Consider the following 19,848-nt stretch of genomic DNA (forward strand, 5'->3'; position numbering starts at 1 on the left):
AAAAGTGGAAGAAAAAAACTGCAGCCACCCTCATGTAAATAATGAGAAATGGATTAACGCAAGGATAAAGGGAGTTTAAAGAAAAAAGTAGTTGACAGAGACTCTTTAGTAGAAATTGCCAGATGCAGTGATCAGTTTGATGCTGGAGATGAGAAAGAAAAAAATCGGTTAAAAAAAAAAGTCAAGGCATCCAGTTTTGATGAGTGCTTTTGTTGATAGCCAAGATAGGAAATGAAGGAAAAGAAGAGTTTGGGAAGAAAGAGAGGAAGTCTTCTATTTGGAAAAGTTGAGTCTGAAATAATCAGGAGACATTTTGAGTGGGCCTGTCTAGATAGGAACCCAGGCCTGAGGTCCAGAAAAATGGTCAGCGTTGGAGGTCCAGGTTGGTGGGTATTCATTATAACATAGGGTGAGAGCTGGAAGGGAAGGGCTTAGATTAGGATGAGAAAAAACAATAAAAAGGAACAACCATTAGGGAGGGAAGAAGAGCCAGCAAAGCAGGCTGAGAGTCCCTTGTCAGAGAGCCAGTAGAAAGCCAGGCCAGGGCAGAGCCAAGGTGGGAGAAAGAGACTGCAGTGCCAGGCAAAGGAAGACAAAGCCAGGAATGTTGTCATGAGATATTGTAATTAAGATATTGTCTGTATTGGACAGAGAATTTTATTTTATCAGGAAGAGACAGAAATCAGATTGCCATGAGTGGAAGACTCAAACCTTTAAACAGGGTGTTAAGAGAGAAGAGAGCTCTCTTTCCAGGGGTTTAATAGATTCGACTTTAAAAGGAATGAATAGCACCTTAGATGGGGTCGAAGAACAATTTCATTAGCAGGGGAAATGCTAACCATTTCTTAGGTTGAAAGGAGGGAGAGGGAAAAAGAGATCAAATGAAAAAATCACAAATTGAAAGAAGAAATGGGCTGTCTATGGTAGGAGGATGAGATTGAAAGTCCCCAGGGGTAGGGAACTGATATTAAAAAGAAAAAAGAATATTTCACTGAAACAACAGGGAGAAAAATCAAGAATGATGAAATCCTACTTATATTTAGAAATTTATTGAAAGCTAAATTAAAATTCCCAGTAAAGGATTGGATAAATGTTATGTTTTCTTATGTTTAAGTTAATGAGGCACCTCTTGGCTGAGTCTGGTTAAAGTCGCTGTGGGAGAAGAAAATAAATATGAAAGAATTCTTCTCTGCAAGAACCTCTGAGAGCCACACACGCGTAATAGAGTATGTTTGCACAGGAGGATTTTATGAATGGCGCTTCAATTATTACAAGTCACATAAGGTCCGTGACATGGGGCAATTTGCAGTTCAGGCACAGATGTGGGTAGTGTGCTGGGTGCTGGTGTTAGAAGTGAGGCCCTGGTTATCCATTTTAAATAGAGCAGTGTGTACATGTCAATCCCAAACTCCCTAACTATGTATAACTGAATCACTTTGCTGGACACCTGAAACTAATACAACATTGTTAATCAACTATAATATAAAATAAAAAGTTAAAAAAAAAAAAAAGAAGAAGCGAGGCCCTGGGCTAGAGTGAAAGTGTCCCTTGCTTCAATCTCACGGCTCTCAGTGGGCTACCAAGCTCTCCTGAACCCAGTATAATCATATTTTTTATTGTCTCATAACATTCTGAATATAATGAGATTATAAGTAAAACCAGTTTCTTAAACCAAAGTGATTAACTCTGACTTGTAGACAGATGAATTGTAAGATTTTATTTTCATTACCACCTACTTATCTAGTAGTCACATATACATGTGGTAAAATTTTATACTGGGTTAATTATTTCCAACCGTAGGTAAAAGAACTCTTTATTCAGACTAGCTGTAGTAATAAAGAAGTATTATTGTCTCTTGCAATAAGTAGGCCAGAGGCGAAGAGTCTTCAGGATTAGTGAATTCATGGCTCAATACTGTTGTGTGATGGACCTAGGTTTTCTAATTCTCTCCACTTTGCTACTGTTACACTATTGGCTCCATCCCAAAACTGGTTCCACTTACGACCCAAAGATGGCTGCTGGCAGCAACAATGCTTCCTTCTGGAGAGACAGGATTTCCTTTCCTGGAAGTGCTAAGCAAAGTTCCTCTCATGTCTCATTGACTCACGTCGACTAAGGGCTACCCATCCTTGACCAAATTCCTGCCCTTGGGGGGTGGAATCACCATGGTACGGAGAGTCGAGAGTCGTTGCAACATCCACTGCATGTGGTTTGAAGAGAGCTCAGAATTGAGGCATTTCTCAGGTCTCTGGACATCTCCTCCTTGATGTCAAAGTGCTACATTAGTCCCTAGAGTTATTGGCAAGTCTGTTGATTGATTCAACAGCCACAAGACCTGCTTGATGGGCATCTGAGAAGCTCTTGTAATCTTCTCTAGAGTGTGGCTGTTGATAAAGACACTATAATACGTTAAAATTCTTCATTAGAAATATTGAAACCAGAAGAAAGACAGTTTGAAGCTATTTTTAGTTAGACCTCACTCTGTATTAATAATTTTCGTCTTCAGTTTGCCATCAGAATCAGCATGTGAAAGTGTTCATTGCTTCCGTTCTGTGTTCGCTTTAATAACACTTTGCTTATTTGTTTCTATGGAATATCCTAATTAGGGCTCTTGTACCATACTTCCATTCTCATCTGCTTGTTTTAAGATGACATGAAACTAAAATGAACTGAAATGATAGCCAAAGAGGAGGAATTCACTAGCAGTTTCTCCCTGGATCCTTCCTCTTGATCCACAGAAAAAGAAATCAGCCCACATTTTTAATCAGCAGTTTTATTAGTCTCACAAGATTATAATCTTAAAAGATCATTCCTGCCGTCATTCTGTCTTCTTTGCATAGATCTGTCTTAAAGAATCTGCCCTGAATCGCGACAAATTGTTAGTCATTTGTACGTCGTAAGTATGCTGTTATTGCTATATTCACGGCATATGGGAGCATTGACTGAACTAGCAATTATGTCCACAAGGAAGAAAACAAATCTGTGACATAAATGCTGAGTGACTCAACTTATGACCAAATGCCTTATTTTCTTGCCTGATTTCCTCCTTGACTCAGCAACACATTGTTGCTAAACGTGAGGGAGAAGGTATCATTTTGAAACGCTTCTCATAGAAAACCATTATAATCCTGCCCAACCTCTGCCTATGAAATATCTTGGTGAGTTACTGGGGTCTGCTGACCCAAAGATAATCATATTTATTATCTGAATGTCTCATAACATTCTGAATATAATCAGATTATAACTAAAACCAGTTTCTTAAACTGAAGTAATTAACCCAGACTTGTAGACAGATACATTATAAAATTTTATTTTCATTACCACCTAAAAGGAAAATGAAGACAGATGCTTTTCTATTAGCAAGAGAAGTCTCCACAAAAGCCCACTAGTTTTTCCTTCCAGAAGCAAATATTATAAGAGATCTGGCTTAAGTGGGAGAAATGGGGAAAATAATAAATGGCATTTTTCTTGGTAGAAAAATATTAATAGTGGAGTCTTCTCTAAGACTTAGTTCTGGGAAGAGTCTCATTTGATTTTCAAAAAAGATGTGTAGGAAGGGAGTATACCAGGAATTCTTGGAGTTTACTGATGACGTTAATAAGTTCCCCTTGATAACGAGAGCCTAAGTTGATAATTAATTGAAGGAAGAATTTGCACAACTAGCAGTGTGTTGCAAATTGACAAAGATACTTTCATATCGTCAAAAGTAGATAACCATACGTAGGAACAGTTACCCAAAATACTGATGGGCAGCTTAGCGATGTGATTAATAGTATAGATTCAGACTTCCTGGATTGGAATGCCACCTCTGCCACTTACTACCTGTGTAACTTTGGGCAAGTTACTTAACCTTTTGTGCACTAGTTTCAAACTTTTTGAAAGTCACTCCCTTTATAATGTAATTTTTAGAGTTGTGAGTTGCCTTCTGGAAAATCAAGAAATGATATTATAAGCTTTTAATAGTTTACACAAATCTTCTCTATATGCCAAATTATTCACCCATCAGCTCACCCCATCCCTTAAAACCAGTTAGCAGGAAGAGACCCTCAAGTTGTCTAAGAGGCAAGGGGGCTTCAGGTTTCCTACTGTTTACTGGGGGATGGGAAGCTGATGAGGCCTGAAATCCATGTTTCCTACTTGAGACTTGGGTACTGGAGCTATGAGAGTTCCAAGGGCTGAAGATTTTGAGGGAAATGCCCAGAAATCAGTGGTTTCTGTATTCGAGTGATGAGTATCTTTGTAACCAGTTCCTCTTCCCTCTCATGCTTGTCTTCTCTGGAGAATTGCTTTATTTTTTTAAATCCTCCTTGTGGGGGAGATATGGATGAGAATGGCGACTCAGTTCAGGGCAGCCATTTTCAAAGTTTGTATGGAAAAGAACCACATGGTCGGATGTTTTGAGACCTATTTTCATGTTGAGAAACAACTTCTTTCACTCTCCTAATAACCAGAGGCAGTGGTGATACATCCGCGGGGTTCCCCTGGTTTCCTCTTTTATCCTCTGATCCCTTACAGCCCCCTGAATGTCTTCCACTAGACAGGAAGTTGCTTGAGGGCAGCAGCCCAGACCTATTCATCTCCGTAGCCCTAGGGTGTGGACAGTATCAGGTACCCAGTAGATGTTCAATTAATATTTGTTGAATAAATGAGGCAGAAATGGCTGTATCCCAGTGCCTCCATATTCCTTTTTTTAAAAATTTTTTATTGGAGTATAGTTGTTTTACAATGTTCTGTTAGTTTCTACTGTACAGCAAAGTGAATCAGCTATTTGTAGATATGTATCCCCTCTTTTTTGTATTTCCTTCCCATTTAGGTCACCACAGAGCATTGAATAGAGTTCCCTGTGCTATACAGTAGGTTCTCACTAGTTATCTATCTTACACATAGTATCAATAGTATATATATCCATAAAAAGAAATGAAATTGAGTTATTTGTAGTGAGATGGATGGACCTCGAGTTTGTCATACAGAATGAAGTAAGTCAGAAAAACAAATATCATATGCTAATGCATATATATGGAATCCAAAAAAAAAAAAAAGGTTCTGAAGAACCTAGGGGCAGGACAGGAATAAAGATGCAGACGTAGAGAATGGACTTGAGGACACGGGGAGGGGAAGGGTAAGCTGGGCGAAGTGAGAGAGTGGCATGGACATATATACACTACCAAAAGTAAAATAGATAGTGGGAAGCAGCCGCAGAGCACAGGGAGATCAGCTTGTTGCTCTGTGTCCACCTAGAGGGGTGGGATAGGGAGAGTGGGAGGGAGACGCAAGAGGGAGGATATGTGGGGATATATGTATATGTATAGCTGATTCACTTTGTTATAAAGCAGAAACTAACACACCATTGTAAAGCAATTATACTCCAATAAAGATGTTTTAAAAAATAAAAGAAATAAGAATGTACATTTCCATGAAAAAAAAAATAGTGTATATGTGTCAATCCCAATCTCCCAATTCATCCCACGCTCCCCCTTCCCCCTTGGTATCCATACATTTGTTCTCTATGTCTGTCTCTATTTCTGCTTTGTAAATAAGGTCCTCTATTACCAATTTTTTCAGATTCCACATATATGCATTAATATATGATATTTGTTTTTCTCTTTCTGATTTACTTCACTCTGTATGACGGTCTCTAGGTCCATCCACATCTCTATACAAGTGACTCAATTTCGTTCCTTTTTATGGCTGAGTAATATTCCATTGTATATATGGACAACATCTTCTTTACCCATTCCTCTGTTGATGGACGTTTAGGTTGTTTCCATGCCCTGGCTATTGTAAATAATGCTGCAATGAACATTAGGGTACATGAGTCTTTTTGAATTATGGTTTTCTCTGGGTATATGCCCAGTAGTGGGATTGCTGGGTCTCATGGTAGTTCTATTTCTAGTTTTTTAAGGAACCTCCATTCTGTTCTCCATGGTGGCTGTATCAATTTACATTCCCACCAACAGTGCAAGAAGGATTCCTTTTCTGCACACCCTCTCCAGCATTTGTTTGTAGAATCACACCATTGATAAAATGTATTTTGTCTCTAAAAATATCACAATGTGATTGAAAGAGAGTGCATTTGCAATGAACAATGAAAATATGCTATTGTATCTATTATTAAGTGGTTGTATAAACTTTCGTGAGCTAACCTAGGATTGGTCTATACAATGTATAGTATTATTTCTCTAGAAAAATGCATTCTAAGTTCCAAAAAAATTGATTTACAAGTGTTTTAACATTTAATCTATTTATAACTTTGTAAGCCTTATTACTTAATTGATGGTATCTTTGATTAGTTGTAGAAACTGAAATGTATTGAGTTTTTAAAATACATTTATGAAGTGTTTAATGCTGTATTAAAATAATTTGGGGTCTTAAGAGTATCCACTCACCCCCTTGGTTGTTTAACGTTGTGAAGGGTTACTACCATAATAAATCCAAAAGCAAACTTTTTAAAAGATAATTGGTCAGACCCAATATGGACTTATACATTCACAAGTAAACTATCCACATTTTGTTTTGTGAGGGCAGGGGCACTTGAAGAAATTTCTGGAAGAAGGAACTGAGAGAATACTGTGGACAGAGTAAAGACAACTATTACAGGAACAAATAGATTGCAATTTTTCACGTCCCAATATCCAGTCACATTACAAGGGCAATTGATTCTCCTTGATGTTACTCTTACTTACCCTTCCCTTCCTGGTTATTCATGCTGCAAGTGTCCCAGTTTCTGCACAGTGGTTATTGTGGCAGCCTTGGTCAAATCTGCCTCCCTCTGTGCCACAACTCCACCTTCCTCAAGCCCTGTGCCCTCTTGGATTACATCATTTTCCTTCTCAGACGTCTTTCATCACTCAGTTACCAACTGACAGAATTAGAAAACTTTGCCTTTCATTCATCGGCATCTGAAATCTAGCCTCATATTTCCTCTTCAGCCTTATTTTCTGCTAATAGAAAGCAGAAACCTTCCCTGCCTGAGAGACTAGTGCACTCATGCAATCCTGCATCCATCTTTCTCATGCAGACACACCACCCCACATTCTGATGCCATGCTTCTTCAAGCCTTTCTACTCTCTCACCTACCCTGCACCTGTTCTTCTACCTCACCAGGATCTCCAGTCCAGTTGTCCAATCTTTCTTTCCCATCTGGCAGATGCTTCCTGTTTTCAGTTCATTGCCTTTTCATATAAAACTTCATGCCAAGCAACCCTGGAAAGTACATAGAAAACATATTGGATTCCATGGTCTCCAAACTCAGCTGGACCTTCAGGATCGCCAGAGAATCTAGCCAGCTCATTCTCATTCCTCTTCCAAACATTCTTCCTTCTCTTTTGCACCTCTAACCTCAACATTGCCTGATTTACTTTCTCAACCAGGGACTCAGGACTAATTTACAGAGTAAATAAAAGCCAAAGGGTAAGAACTCCAACTTCTCACCTGCAAATCTACAAACATTCTTCTCTCTCACTGTCACCATGAGAAAGATGCCCTATTGTGAAAGGTTAGCCCCCCCATCCTTTGCTTTCTTCTCTTGCACCTTGATCCAGTTATCATCCCATTGTCTTTACTGCATTTTAAACCCCTCACGCTAGTGGGTCCCTCCCCACTTCAACATTTTTGCCTGCTCACTTGCTCACCAGCTCTTTAGAGCCTGTTTTCCCTCTAGATGCAGACAGATCTCTGTCTTCCATTGTGCAGCTAGTTTTCACAGAAGAGTTGCCTACATTGTCTTCATTTTCATAGCTTCCTTTCCTTGCTCAGTTGATTGAAGTGTGACTCATAAACTCAGTACTTCACTGAGACTGTTCTCTCCAGTGTCACGAGTGACTTTCCAGACACTGAACAAATGGATATTTTCCAAAATTTATTTATCTCTCAAATTCATCGGTCTCTGCTGACCACTCCTCCCCTCTTGACAAAAGCATTCCCTTCGCCCGTTTGACCCTATACTCTTCGTTTTCAGTTGTTCCTTCTCATTTTTCTTTGTGGGTTTCTCTCCCCCCCGGCCCTTAAAAGTTGATGTTGATTATGGCTTTGCCCTCGGTCCACTTCTCTTTCTCCTTATACACTCCCATGGCCATGTCTATGGCGTCAGTACCCAAATGCGTATTTCCAGTTCAGGTGTCCCTCCTGAAGTGCAGCTGGAATCATCCTGTGAGCATCACATAGTTACTCAAAGATGCGTATCCCGGCATCCACACCAAAGCTTCTTTCTTCTCCAATAACTTAGGGAAAGATTCTTAGCTGCCCATCTGCCCAAGCCCAAAGCCTGAAAATCAGCCTGACTTCTTCCATTATACATACCGATAACATCACCACCCTGCAGGGTTTCTCATGGCCTTTATTTAATTAATTTATTTATTTTTGCGGTACGTGGACCTCTCACTGTTGTGGCCTCTCCCGTTGCGGAGCACAGGCTCCGGACATGCGCAGGCTCAGCGACCATGGCTCACGGGCCCAGCCGCTCTGCAGCATGTGGGAGCTTCCTGGACCAGGGCACGAACCCGTGTCCCCTGCATCGGCAGGAGGACTCTCAACCACTGCACCACCAGGGAAGCCCTCTCATGGCCTTTAGTAGCTCATCAAAGCTCTTGAATTTGGCTCATCTTCCTGTCTTGATATAGTCCCTCAAATCTCTCCAGACACATCCTTTTCTTCTTCTTCTTTTTTTAAATAAATTTAGATATAATCGACACATAACATTATATTAGTTTCAGGTGTATAACATTCGATATTTGTGTATGTTGCTAAATGATCACCACAGCTAGTCGAGTTAACATCCATCACGATATGTAGTTAACAAATTGATTTTCCTGTGATGAAAACTTTTAAGATCTACTATCTTAGCAACTTTCAAATATACAATACAGTATTATTAACTATAGTCAGCATGCTGTTCACAGACAACAGGCTTTTCAACCTGAAGCACTCTGACCTTCACTGAACTTTGTCTGCAAAAGGCCATTCTTTTTCTACCTCCAGTCCTTTTAAGATTTTTGTCTTTTCCAGAAAATATTAATCCATATACCTCAATCCTGTACTTACTCTTTTCATACATGTGGCAGATTATAAAAAAATATAGAGTTGCTTTTTTTGATCAGTACTATTACTTCTCTTTGGCAGTTTCACTATTTTTCTGGATAGTAGTTATTCCAGAATCAGTTTGTTGAATATAATTTTTATTCATGATTTCAGTCTAACAGTTCTCGATATTTTATTTAACTTTAAGATTAGAACATGAAATTGTACTAGAAGGTTAAATGTTTTAGGATGGCTTCAAGAAAATTCAGTTATTTGTTTTAAGGAAATACCTTGGACAATATAATTTGTTTGTCTTTATAATTCTTTAAGACATAGAACTGGAGAGAGGAAATTTACTTATCTTTAGAGGTTTAGAGAATGCTACTTATGACTTAACTCATTCCTGATGTCACTGAGTGCCTAAAAAGTACCAGATAGTAAGTGAGGCTCTGGGGTTAAACTGGTAAACAAAAATTAGCATTGCCTTTGTCCTCCTAAAACTTTCAGCCTAAAAGAGGAAGACCAACTTTCATCAAATGATCACATACCAAAAGCTGAATGGAAAACCGTCACAAATACAGTGAGAGAGGTTCTCTGACTACATGTGAGAACTGCTCAGAGATGGAAGGTTTCTCGGAAGTTACAGCTCCCAGGGTTTTTCAGCTGTTTGTTTTTGGTTTTGGTGCTTCCAGTGGATGAAGTACAGGAGCGCCTCGACAGGCATTCGTATGGCAACCAGAGTGGATGCTACTGCAAGAGTGCAGGGAAGCAGCCGCATAGCACAGGGAGATGAGCTTGGTGCTTTGTGACCGCTGGGAGGGGTGGGATAGGGAGGGTGGGAGGGAGGGAGATGCAAGAGGGAAGAGATATGAGAACACATGTTTATGTATAACTGATTCACTTTGTTATAAAGCAGAAACTAACACACAATTGTAAAGCAATTATACTCCAATAAAGATGTAAAAAAAAAAAAAAAAGAGTGCAGGGAAGATCTCCCAGGTCAACAGTAGTGGAAGCAAATCAGTAGTATTGAGTAAGTGCCCACTGCACACAAGGTGGCAAAGAATCTGGTGATAACACAGTGGGGATAAAGAAAATTCCAGTGAAGGCTCACAAAACCCTTGTGTTAAATGTGCATTTTGATGGTTTTGTTTTATGAATATTTTAATCATAGTAGAGAATTGCACGTGGAAAAATTTATATCAAATTGTGTATGAAAATGGGTCATGTTTACCTTGGGTAGTTTATAAAAATGGAGAAAGGTAAAAGAGCCAAAATGTTTGTAACTGAGACAAAAATTATTAAGGATGTAGTTCCAGTTTCACTTAAACAATGATTCTGAGAGATATAACACAATTTAAGATTTTTTTATTACTTTCTACCAATAGTCTTAGATAAGGTTTTTGTGTTTTGTTTTGGTTTTAGTTTTTGTGTTTTCTTTTTTTGTATGAAAAAGAAAACTAAACTCTGTCTGTTAATGAGGGAGCAGCACTCATTCAAAAAGATGTTCAGACAACTGGAGTTCTTTTTTAAAGGCAGAATACTGCCATCTGTTGTTCACTGAAATTGTTTCTAGGCTAAGCAAACAGAAACCTCAAGTTCAAGTTTAACAGCAATTCTTAAAATTCAACAAACAAAAGACCATCAAAATTCATCACCTTTAGGAGTTCATACTTATTTCAGAGAGTCTGATTTTTTTCTATAATATTTACAAGCTTGTGCTCAATCAGAGAATCCAGTTTCTTCCACTAACAGAAATAATCATGCTTTTTATTTACATAGCAACTTACACTTAACCAAGCCTTCCCAGTTCATTTGCGTGAGCAGTCCTGGGAACAGTCCATTACCTGAATTCCTCCTAGCTTTGCCAGCCACCTCATCTTTTTTTTTTTTTTTTTTTTTAAAGTTTATTTATTTATTTTTTTAATTAGTTTCTGCTTTATAACAAAGTGAATCAGTCATACATATACATCTGTTCCCACATCCCTTCCCTCATGCATCTCCCTCCCTCCCACCCTCCCCATCCCACCCCTCCAGGCGGTCACAAAGCACCGAGCTGATCTCCCTGTGCTCTGCGGCTGCTTCCCACTATCTATCTACCTTACGTTTGGTAGTGTATACACGTCCATGCCTCTCTTTCGCCTTGTCACAGCCCACCCTTCCCCCTCCCCATATCCTCAAGTCCATTCTCAAGTAGGTCTGCGTCTTCATTCCCGTTTTGCCCCTAGGTTCTTCATGACATTTTTTTTTTTAAATTCCGTATATATGTGTTAGCATACGGTATTTGTCTTTCTCTTTCTGACTAACTTCACTCTGTATGACAGACTCATCTTTTTATAATTAGAAGAAACAGAGAGAACCAGCCTGGAAATCAAAGGCAACTAAGGTTATCTTCTCAGAGATATGCGTGCTTACTCGACTAAGCGATTTCATAAGTATGTTTTATTTCCTAAATAATAAAACAATATTCTGTAATAGTTGTTATTTTTGAGGTTGTTGGGTGAATTTGCTAGTGTCTGGAAGATCTTAGAAAACATAAACAGAGGGACAATTTTAACACTTTGGGGCTTATTTGCAGACAGATTGTAGGGAAATATATAAGGACACAAGGCATGTACTACATCCTATTTGGTGACAAGGAATGTTCTCTGACCATCAAAAGAGAAGGAGGTTAAGAATTCTGGTAACTGCTGGAGTTTGCTGTGTCTCACATCTCAAATGGGTTCTGACCAACTGAGATGTTTTTAGAAAGCAGTTTGATGAAGGGCCCTGTATGTTTTCCTCCTACTGTACATACATATTATCTTAAGGAGAAAATCCAAAGGTCAACTCATATTCCCTGCCAGAAAATTAAAATAAGCAAACATCTGCTTCCTTAGGATGACATTTAGCCAAGGTTCAGCCTACAATGAGTTACTGCAAAATGTTCACATGATTTCATTTTTAAAAAATTTCCCAACCAACTTCAAGTCTAAAATTATAAATGGGTCCTATGAAAGTATAAACACATATGCAATTCTGCTGGCTCTGAGGTCAGAACCAGTAATGCACCAAAGATCATTTATTGAATCCAGCTCATCTTCTAAATGAATTTAGACGAAGAGACTGCTTCCTGGTATCAGAGAGAAAGATTTGGAGGGCAAGGGGGTGGAAAACTGCTTTAGAGAAATAGGATGACACAGCTCCCCAAAGCCTCTCAGGCATCTTTTCCCAGCATTAGGACCAAAGCTGGGTAAGAAAAGTCCCAGTGACTCCTTTTATGTGTCGTCCCTTACACTGTTTATTCCTCCATTGTCCCAATTCCCTTTTCACCCTGAGAATGGTCTTCCCATGCCATGTTTGCCTCCCAGGGTGTCTCCAAAGATGACTAAATAGAAAAAAAAAAAAAAAAAAACCTTCCACCAATGGAGCTAAGATGCCTACTTTTAGAATTCCTTTCACATAGTGTGTTATAAATCATATCAGTGCAGTCAACCATATTAACTGAAACCAGGACTTCTGTACAATTACTTTCTAAGAGCCTAAAATTAATCTCAGAACTACTCTGAGTATATAGGAATAGGGAATACAATCTTTATGACTATATTTACCTAGAATAAAAAGTGAAACTAAGGTTTTGCATTTGTTGTTTTGTTTTGTCAGTAGAGAAATGATATCTCTATGCTGCCTTCATTTATAAAGAAACTAACTGACCCAGTGTGTGTAGTAGATAAACACACACATACATATACCTCCCTTTTTGCACATAATCTTTTTCAGTGCAATAATAATAATGATGGTGGTGCTATATAATATTTTTCAAACATGTACTGGAGGCCAAGCACTCTACTGAGGTCTTTATGTGCCTGATCTCATTGAATCATTAATAATACTATACAGCAGGAATTATTATTGCCCTTTTTAGAGATGAGAAAACAAGAGCTAAGGAGATAAGTGACTTTCCCCACTTCTCACCAGATCTGAAATTTGAACACCGGCAGTCTGACTCGATCCTGTTCTTAAAGGTCCCATGTACTACCTCATAAAATAAAAATTTGATATTGATGAATGAATAAAACTTCCTCTCTTATATCCCAATTTTTTATACCTTTGCTTCCAACTTCTCACATATATGACCTCTCAAATTACATACATGATGAAAATATACACTTGTACCTTTTTGTACATCACGTGTTAATTCATAAACCAAACTTCACTTTTTATCCCTTGTTCCAGGAGTGGTAGTGCATAGCTTTAATGTAGCTATTATATTATGTCTCATTTCAAGTGAAAGAATGTGTTGGGTTTAAAGTAGTATGGAGCCCTCGTAATCAGTAGTTGATCTGTTAATTTTAAAAGTTTTTAAAACAGAGAATCATAAAAATATAACATATTTTCCATATCTCTAGCAATATGTTGATATTTTAACTTGATACATATGAATATGTAGATTTCACACATTTGTGATGAAGAGCCAAGAATGTTTCTCTTTGGGTATATTTTTACTATATTGATTAGAGTTCCAAGTTATGTTACAAGCAGCACACGCATACTTCATGGTATATGACTACCAGGTTCAGGGTTGTTTTTGTTTTGCTTTGTTTTTTGTTGTTTTTTTTTTTTACAGTAGAAATGACAGCCATTTGGAAGCATTCTGAGTTGAAAATCTTTCAGGCACATTATCATTTTCTTCTTGAATCTTTACAGTTATATCACCCCTACTTAATTTAACAAATCATTGTCGGGGCCTCATCTTTATGAGTCTGTTTATGAAGTCTTTAAAATTATTCAACTTAGTTTTTAAAGAAACTATTCCATTGTTTACTCACATATCACTGGTTTATAGATATTTTATTAGCATATGTAAGTTACAGTGACAGTTGCAACTGGCCTAAACAGATTTAGGACCAAACAAAACTGACACTTGGCAAATGTGCAACTCAACTATTGGGAGTGGAAGTTCTAGAAAATAGTCTATTCCCCATAAGTACTTGGTGTACATTAGACATTTTACCATAGGAGGGAAACAGCCATCAGTGAGTCAATAATAAGTTAGAAGGTGAAGCTTGAGTAAGATTAGCAATTGGTGAAACAAGGACTTTTCGAAGTCTACATAACAATTTTAAAAGGTTTTTTATGTCTGTATAGCACAGGGAACTACATTCAATATCTTATTATAAACCATAATGGAAAAGAATATGAAAAATAATTTATTTATATATATCTCTGAATCACTTTGCTGTACAGCAGAAATTAATGCAACACTATAGGTCAACTACACTTCAGTAAAATAAAATTTAAAAGTAAATAAATCAAAATCTTTTTTAAAAAATTTAAAATTCTTAATGAGCCAAGGAATAAGTTTTAAAATTATTTGATTCTTTCTTCTTTGATGTTTGTGTGTGTATGTATGTTATGTAAAGAAATGCTTTAGGCTTACAGAATTGGGAGGGATATTAGAAAGATAAAGGCGAGTTCTCTGATTTTGCAGGGGCAGGGCCTGAGGGCTCCAATGGATACAGGATCACCTAGAGAAAAGCCATGGTTGGTTTTGGAAACCATCATAAAACTTAAAATACTGAACAACAAAAAAAAGCGGCCTAATTTGAGGGATAAACTGTCTCAACTAGGTTATCGAGATAATTATATCAGTTCTAGTGCTTTTGCGTTTATAACCTATCTCTGAGTTTCATGTAGAATTATGAAGAGAGACTTTTGTACTGCTTCCAATTCTTTTCCTCCAGTTAGAATAAATTAATGTCCAAAGCAAGTGACACATCAAATGATTCACTAAGTCGGAAGACTTGAGAATTATTACATCTTCTGCCCGTGGGCAGGGATGTATTTAACCTATTTCAATAAGTTATCAGTTTAATCTTTGCTTCAAAATATATAGGGAGAAGAGCTATAACGTGACTATACTGGTGCTGCCCCCCCAAAAAAGGAGTCAAGAATTGGATGCCTTATCTTCTATACCCCACCCTCTATATACCAGATAATCTCCCTAATCATTTTGAATCGGTAATTGCTGTTGACGTCAACTTTCCCAAACCCTTTCTGATTTCCCGCTTGGGCACTTTCACTTTCTTGGAGTGAAATGATGTTTGTTTACTTCTTTGTTTTCATTTACCTTCTTCCAGTAGTTATTTTGTAAGACTTCTTAATGATATTTTTCTTTTAGAAATTCTCCATTTCTGACACAGTGCCGCAGTAAATAATCTGTCATGTTCCTTAAAGATACATACTTTTGTTTTACATTCTAGTAGTCGTTTGACCACATAGATTTATTAGCTAAATTTTTCGTAATTTGCGGCTTATGGTGGTTTAGAAATTTAGATGCCCTTTATAGAGTGCAAATTTTTTCTGACCCCTACACATTTTCAAAGCTTTCCCCTTTATCATACCAGAACTGTAATTTCAAAGTTTTACCACATTAGTAGTGACAGTAAAAACAAAATTTCTATAATTGAATTGATTGATACATGCCTAGTCTAGGAGTTACATCTAATGTTATTTCTAAGTGTATTTGTTATTGTTTCCTTAACTTATCTCTGACTCCAGATTTTCTTGGCCCTTGGTTTATGTTGAGTAAAGTAACTTGGAAGCAAGCTAGATTGTTACCATAGCAACCAGCATTGTGTAGGACATCCTGGAGATGGTGAAGTAGACTAGAGGAACATAAAGGGGGGAAAGGAAGATGCTGAAAGAACGGGTTGCTTTGAAAAGTGGTGGATTTACCAAAAGAATCAGTTATTTTTGGTTTGATATATAAAACTGCACTTTAAACCACTGTTTATCAGACTTAAATTCCAGATTTTCTATTTAGAGGTGGCAATCCAAATTTGGTTGTCATTTAAATAGTGCCCAGGAAATTATACGTGCATTTTCTTAAATGTTAAATATAAGTATTTCCATTATAAGGAGAGCCTGCAAAGTAAAATGTTTTTTATTGCCTGGTCACTCTTTTCAAGGAAAAGATTCATTTGATCATATGCACCATAAAAAGACTCAACTGTGGTTTTATGCTCAGTAGAGTTGGTTATTGCACTCAAAGATGATTTCAGGCTGTTAGCTTAAGACTTTCCTTTAAAGTAGCTTTAATATAAACTTAACCTTTAGTGTTTATTATCACTAGCTAAGATTTCACCAGTTAAATGAAATTTTTTCCGAGTGTTATTTGGTATACCTAGAAATTGAATTATATTATTTTGAAAGTTGAATAGGTATGGAAATACCCTCTGTGTGAGTCACTCTGTGTTGTTTCATATTTTGTATCATATGATGAAAAAACACTACCAATCAGCCTAAGCCCCTCTCCCCTGAAATTCCTTTATAGTGACTCCCTGGATGTGCCTGGGTCTTTATAATTTGCCTGCTGTTTATTGAAACAGCAGCCCATCTATCTTTCAGTCTTTCATCATTTCGTGTGTGGTTAGCTTTGGCAAGTTTGTGGCAAACAAATCTGATTGTTGGTTTTAGATTTCATGCCTCATTGAAGGCTTTCATTATTTGAGCCAAAAACTGATGATAACTTCTTATGTGTGATACAACTTTGAATTGTTACACAATTTTAATTTTTAAATCATAAAACTAATAAAACAAAGACCTGACTTTATAACAGTAGGGAGACTTTTCCAATAGTTGAAGTGTTTGGTTTCTTAGCCAATTCCAATATGGGTAATATGCTTTTTTTTTTTTAATAGATCATTATTGGAGTGTAATTGCTTCACAATACCGTGTTAGTTTCTGTTGCACAACAAAGCAAATCAGCTTGGCCTGAGTATTTCTTTTGTTTTCACTTGAAGACCTTCGCTTTCACAAAAGCTACAGACAGTATAAGCAACATTGAATTACATAATGTGCTTGGTTTTTTTTTTTTTTTTTTCGGAGCACGGGCCCCTCACTGTTGTGGCCTCTCCCATTGTGGAGCACAGGCTCCGGACGCACAGGCCCAGCGGCCATGGCTCACGGGCCCAGCCGCTTCACGGCATGTGGGATCCTCCCGGACCGGGGCACGAACCTCCACTCCCTGCATCGGCAGGCGGACTCCTAACCACTGCGCCACCAGGAAAACCCAATGTGTTTGTTTTCTAAGTTCCTATGTAACACTAACATTGGCTTACAAGGATGAGTTTTCAGTTCTGTTTCTATTTTAAAGTTACTTTTAAATTTTTAGTTATTTGTTTTTTCTGAGCATATAAGAAATACATCCATTACTTTAAAAAAAAGACATAAAATTAGAGAATTATAAGATGCATTTGTTTTCTCACCAATAATTTATTTTAAAATGTAATTATCATTGTCAATGAGCACATTCTACTTTTTCTTCAGATTTGTAAGTTTTATGTACTGAGACCATTTTGAGAAAACCTATTAACTATTAGAACATAAACTGTTAATTTTATTGTCAAAACATCTTAAAATTTTATGTCCTGGGTACAAAGTTTGACTTAAAATTTAATTTTTTAGGGAAATAGTACAGTGATGTACTAGTTTAAGATTATTAGAACAACATGGGTAGGAATAAATATTACTGTTTTATAAGATCACACAGGGTGAGTTTTTCAGAAGCATAGTAATTAGAGATGCACTTGAAAATACGTTTTTAAAAGGGAATGTTAAGCTAATTGAATGGCATTTCTCACAAACATTTTTTAAGTTAACAATGTAAATAAAAATGTGAAATACACATAGTTATATATCCTAAAGCTATTAATATTACACTTAAATTTTCATGTTGGTTCATGGAAGATATTTAAACCTACAAAGAGAGAAAAACATGGCACAATAATTAAATAAAGCATTAAATAATTACAGATATATTTAATAACGTACAATGAAAACGTTCAGTATTTATTTCAGCCTGCTAGTTCAGCTATTGAGCTGTGGAAAGAGAGTATGTATTTGTGTTTGCAGCCTGACGTTTCCATGTTGTAGCTATCTGAGTTATTTTTGACTCAGTTATTTTTTTTTTACTAGTTTTTTTTTAATTAATTTATTTTTTTTGGCTGTGTTGGGTCTTCGTTGCTGCACGCGGGCTTTCTCTAGTTGCGGCGAGCGGGGGCTGCTCTTCGTTGTGGGGCATGGGCTTCTCATTGTGATGGCTTCTCTTGTTGCGGAGCACGGGCCCTAGGCACGTGGGCTTCAGTAGTTGTGGGTCGCGGACTCAGTAGTTGTTGCTCGCGGGCTCTAGAACACAGGCTCAGTAGTTGTGGCAAACAGGCTTAGTTGCTACGCGGCATGTGGGATCTTCCTGGACCAGGGCTCGAATCCGTGTCCCTTGCATTGGCAGGTGGATTCTTAACCACTGCGCCACCAGGAAGTCCTGGCAAGTTATTTTTGACTAATAAAAATGAATGTAATAAGAGTACCTACCTTGTAGACTGTGCTGAATAAATATCAGCTGTCACCATTATTGTCCACCATTATTATTATTGCTACTCTTATTATTCTAGTACGAAAAGACCTAATTTCTATATGATAGCTTTACAGAATAATTTATCCTTGCTTATAGTTATTATAAGACTAGATACCTTCACAGATGTTGGGTGTTTTCATAATTATCATATTTTTCTGATTGCAAAAAAATATGTTCACTTTTTCTGTGACATACTTTATAAAAATGAAACAATATTTTATGAATATTCTTCCAAATAAACATTTATAGACCTACCCAAATCTTTTAAATAAGTGCATTATACTTTATAGTATATTTGTAATATAACTTTTTAAAACAATTTCTCTGTTGATGATGCATTTATGGCCACATTCTTTGATTGTTATCAGAGTATTGCAGTATCCTTTGTGACCTTATCTTTGTATTTTTGTATATATGTAGTTTTTCTTTGGACTAGATATCTTCTACATTGTCTTGCTAGATTATAGGATATATAAATTTAAACTATAAATTGATAGACTCAGCAAGAATTTCTTTGCAATAAGATTGGATTATTTTTTACTCACTGCTCATTTCCCCAAACCATTACTAATACTCGGTGCTAGCAGTCTTTTATTATTTTGCAATTTAATAAGTAAACTTTTTTTATTACTTTAATTTGTGTCTTAAATATTCGGGAGGCAAGTAGCTTTTGCATATTTAATTATTAACTTTTGTTTGAATTGTATATTCATTTCCTTTTGCCAAGTTTATCTTTTATTGATTTTTTTTTAAAAAGCCTTTTATTTACATATGTTTTATCTTCTCTGGGTGGCATATATTTTCTCATGGACTATTTGTTTTTTACCTTTGCTTATGACATATTTGCTTATGAGAAGTTTATGTCTTCATTTAGTCAGATCTGTTAGATGTTTTCTTGACAGTTTATGCCATTTATATTATTTTTAATGGTCTTCCTAATCCCAAGATTATAAAATTTTTCATCTCTTTGGAGTTTATTTTTAAGTCTGTTGTGAAAGAATGATTAAACTTTATTTTCCCCCAAATACATAGCCAAATGTCTAATAGCCTCTTATTGAAAAACTCCAGAATTATTATTACTATTATTTATATCATTATCATTATTGGACACTTATAATTGTTCACTTGCAGCACAACAGTAAGTGCTTTACGTATAATCTCCCTTTTACTTCTTACCATTACCTTCTGAGGTTGGTACTCTACTACATCCATTTTACAGATGGAGAAGTCACAGCACCGAGAGCTTACTAACTTGCCAAATCATGCAGCTAGAAAGTGGTAGGGTCAGGAAGTCATGATTGGGATGTAAGTAGCCAAGTTCCAGAACCTCACGCCAATCACTGTGTTATTCAGTTTACAGTTCTGTGGGTTCCTTGTGCCTCATACTGTGGTAGCATTCCAATATTAACAGTCATCTGCATGCTGTCTTTAAGCTT

General features: G+C 36.9%; 1 protein-coding gene across 1 annotated transcript in view; it reads left to right on the forward strand.

Moving 5' to 3' along the window:
* PDE3A (phosphodiesterase 3A) overlaps positions 1 to 19,848 on the forward strand; it is a 314,910-nt gene that overhangs the window by 233,912 nt on the left and 61,150 nt on the right. The gene's annotated exons all lie outside the window — the stretch shown is intronic.

Source organism: Mesoplodon bidens, assembly GCF_964165515.1.
Source record: "Mesoplodon bidens genome assembly, chromosome: 11".
In the NCBI taxonomy this organism is placed as follows: Eukaryota; Metazoa; Chordata; class Mammalia; order Artiodactyla; family Ziphiidae; genus Mesoplodon; species Mesoplodon bidens.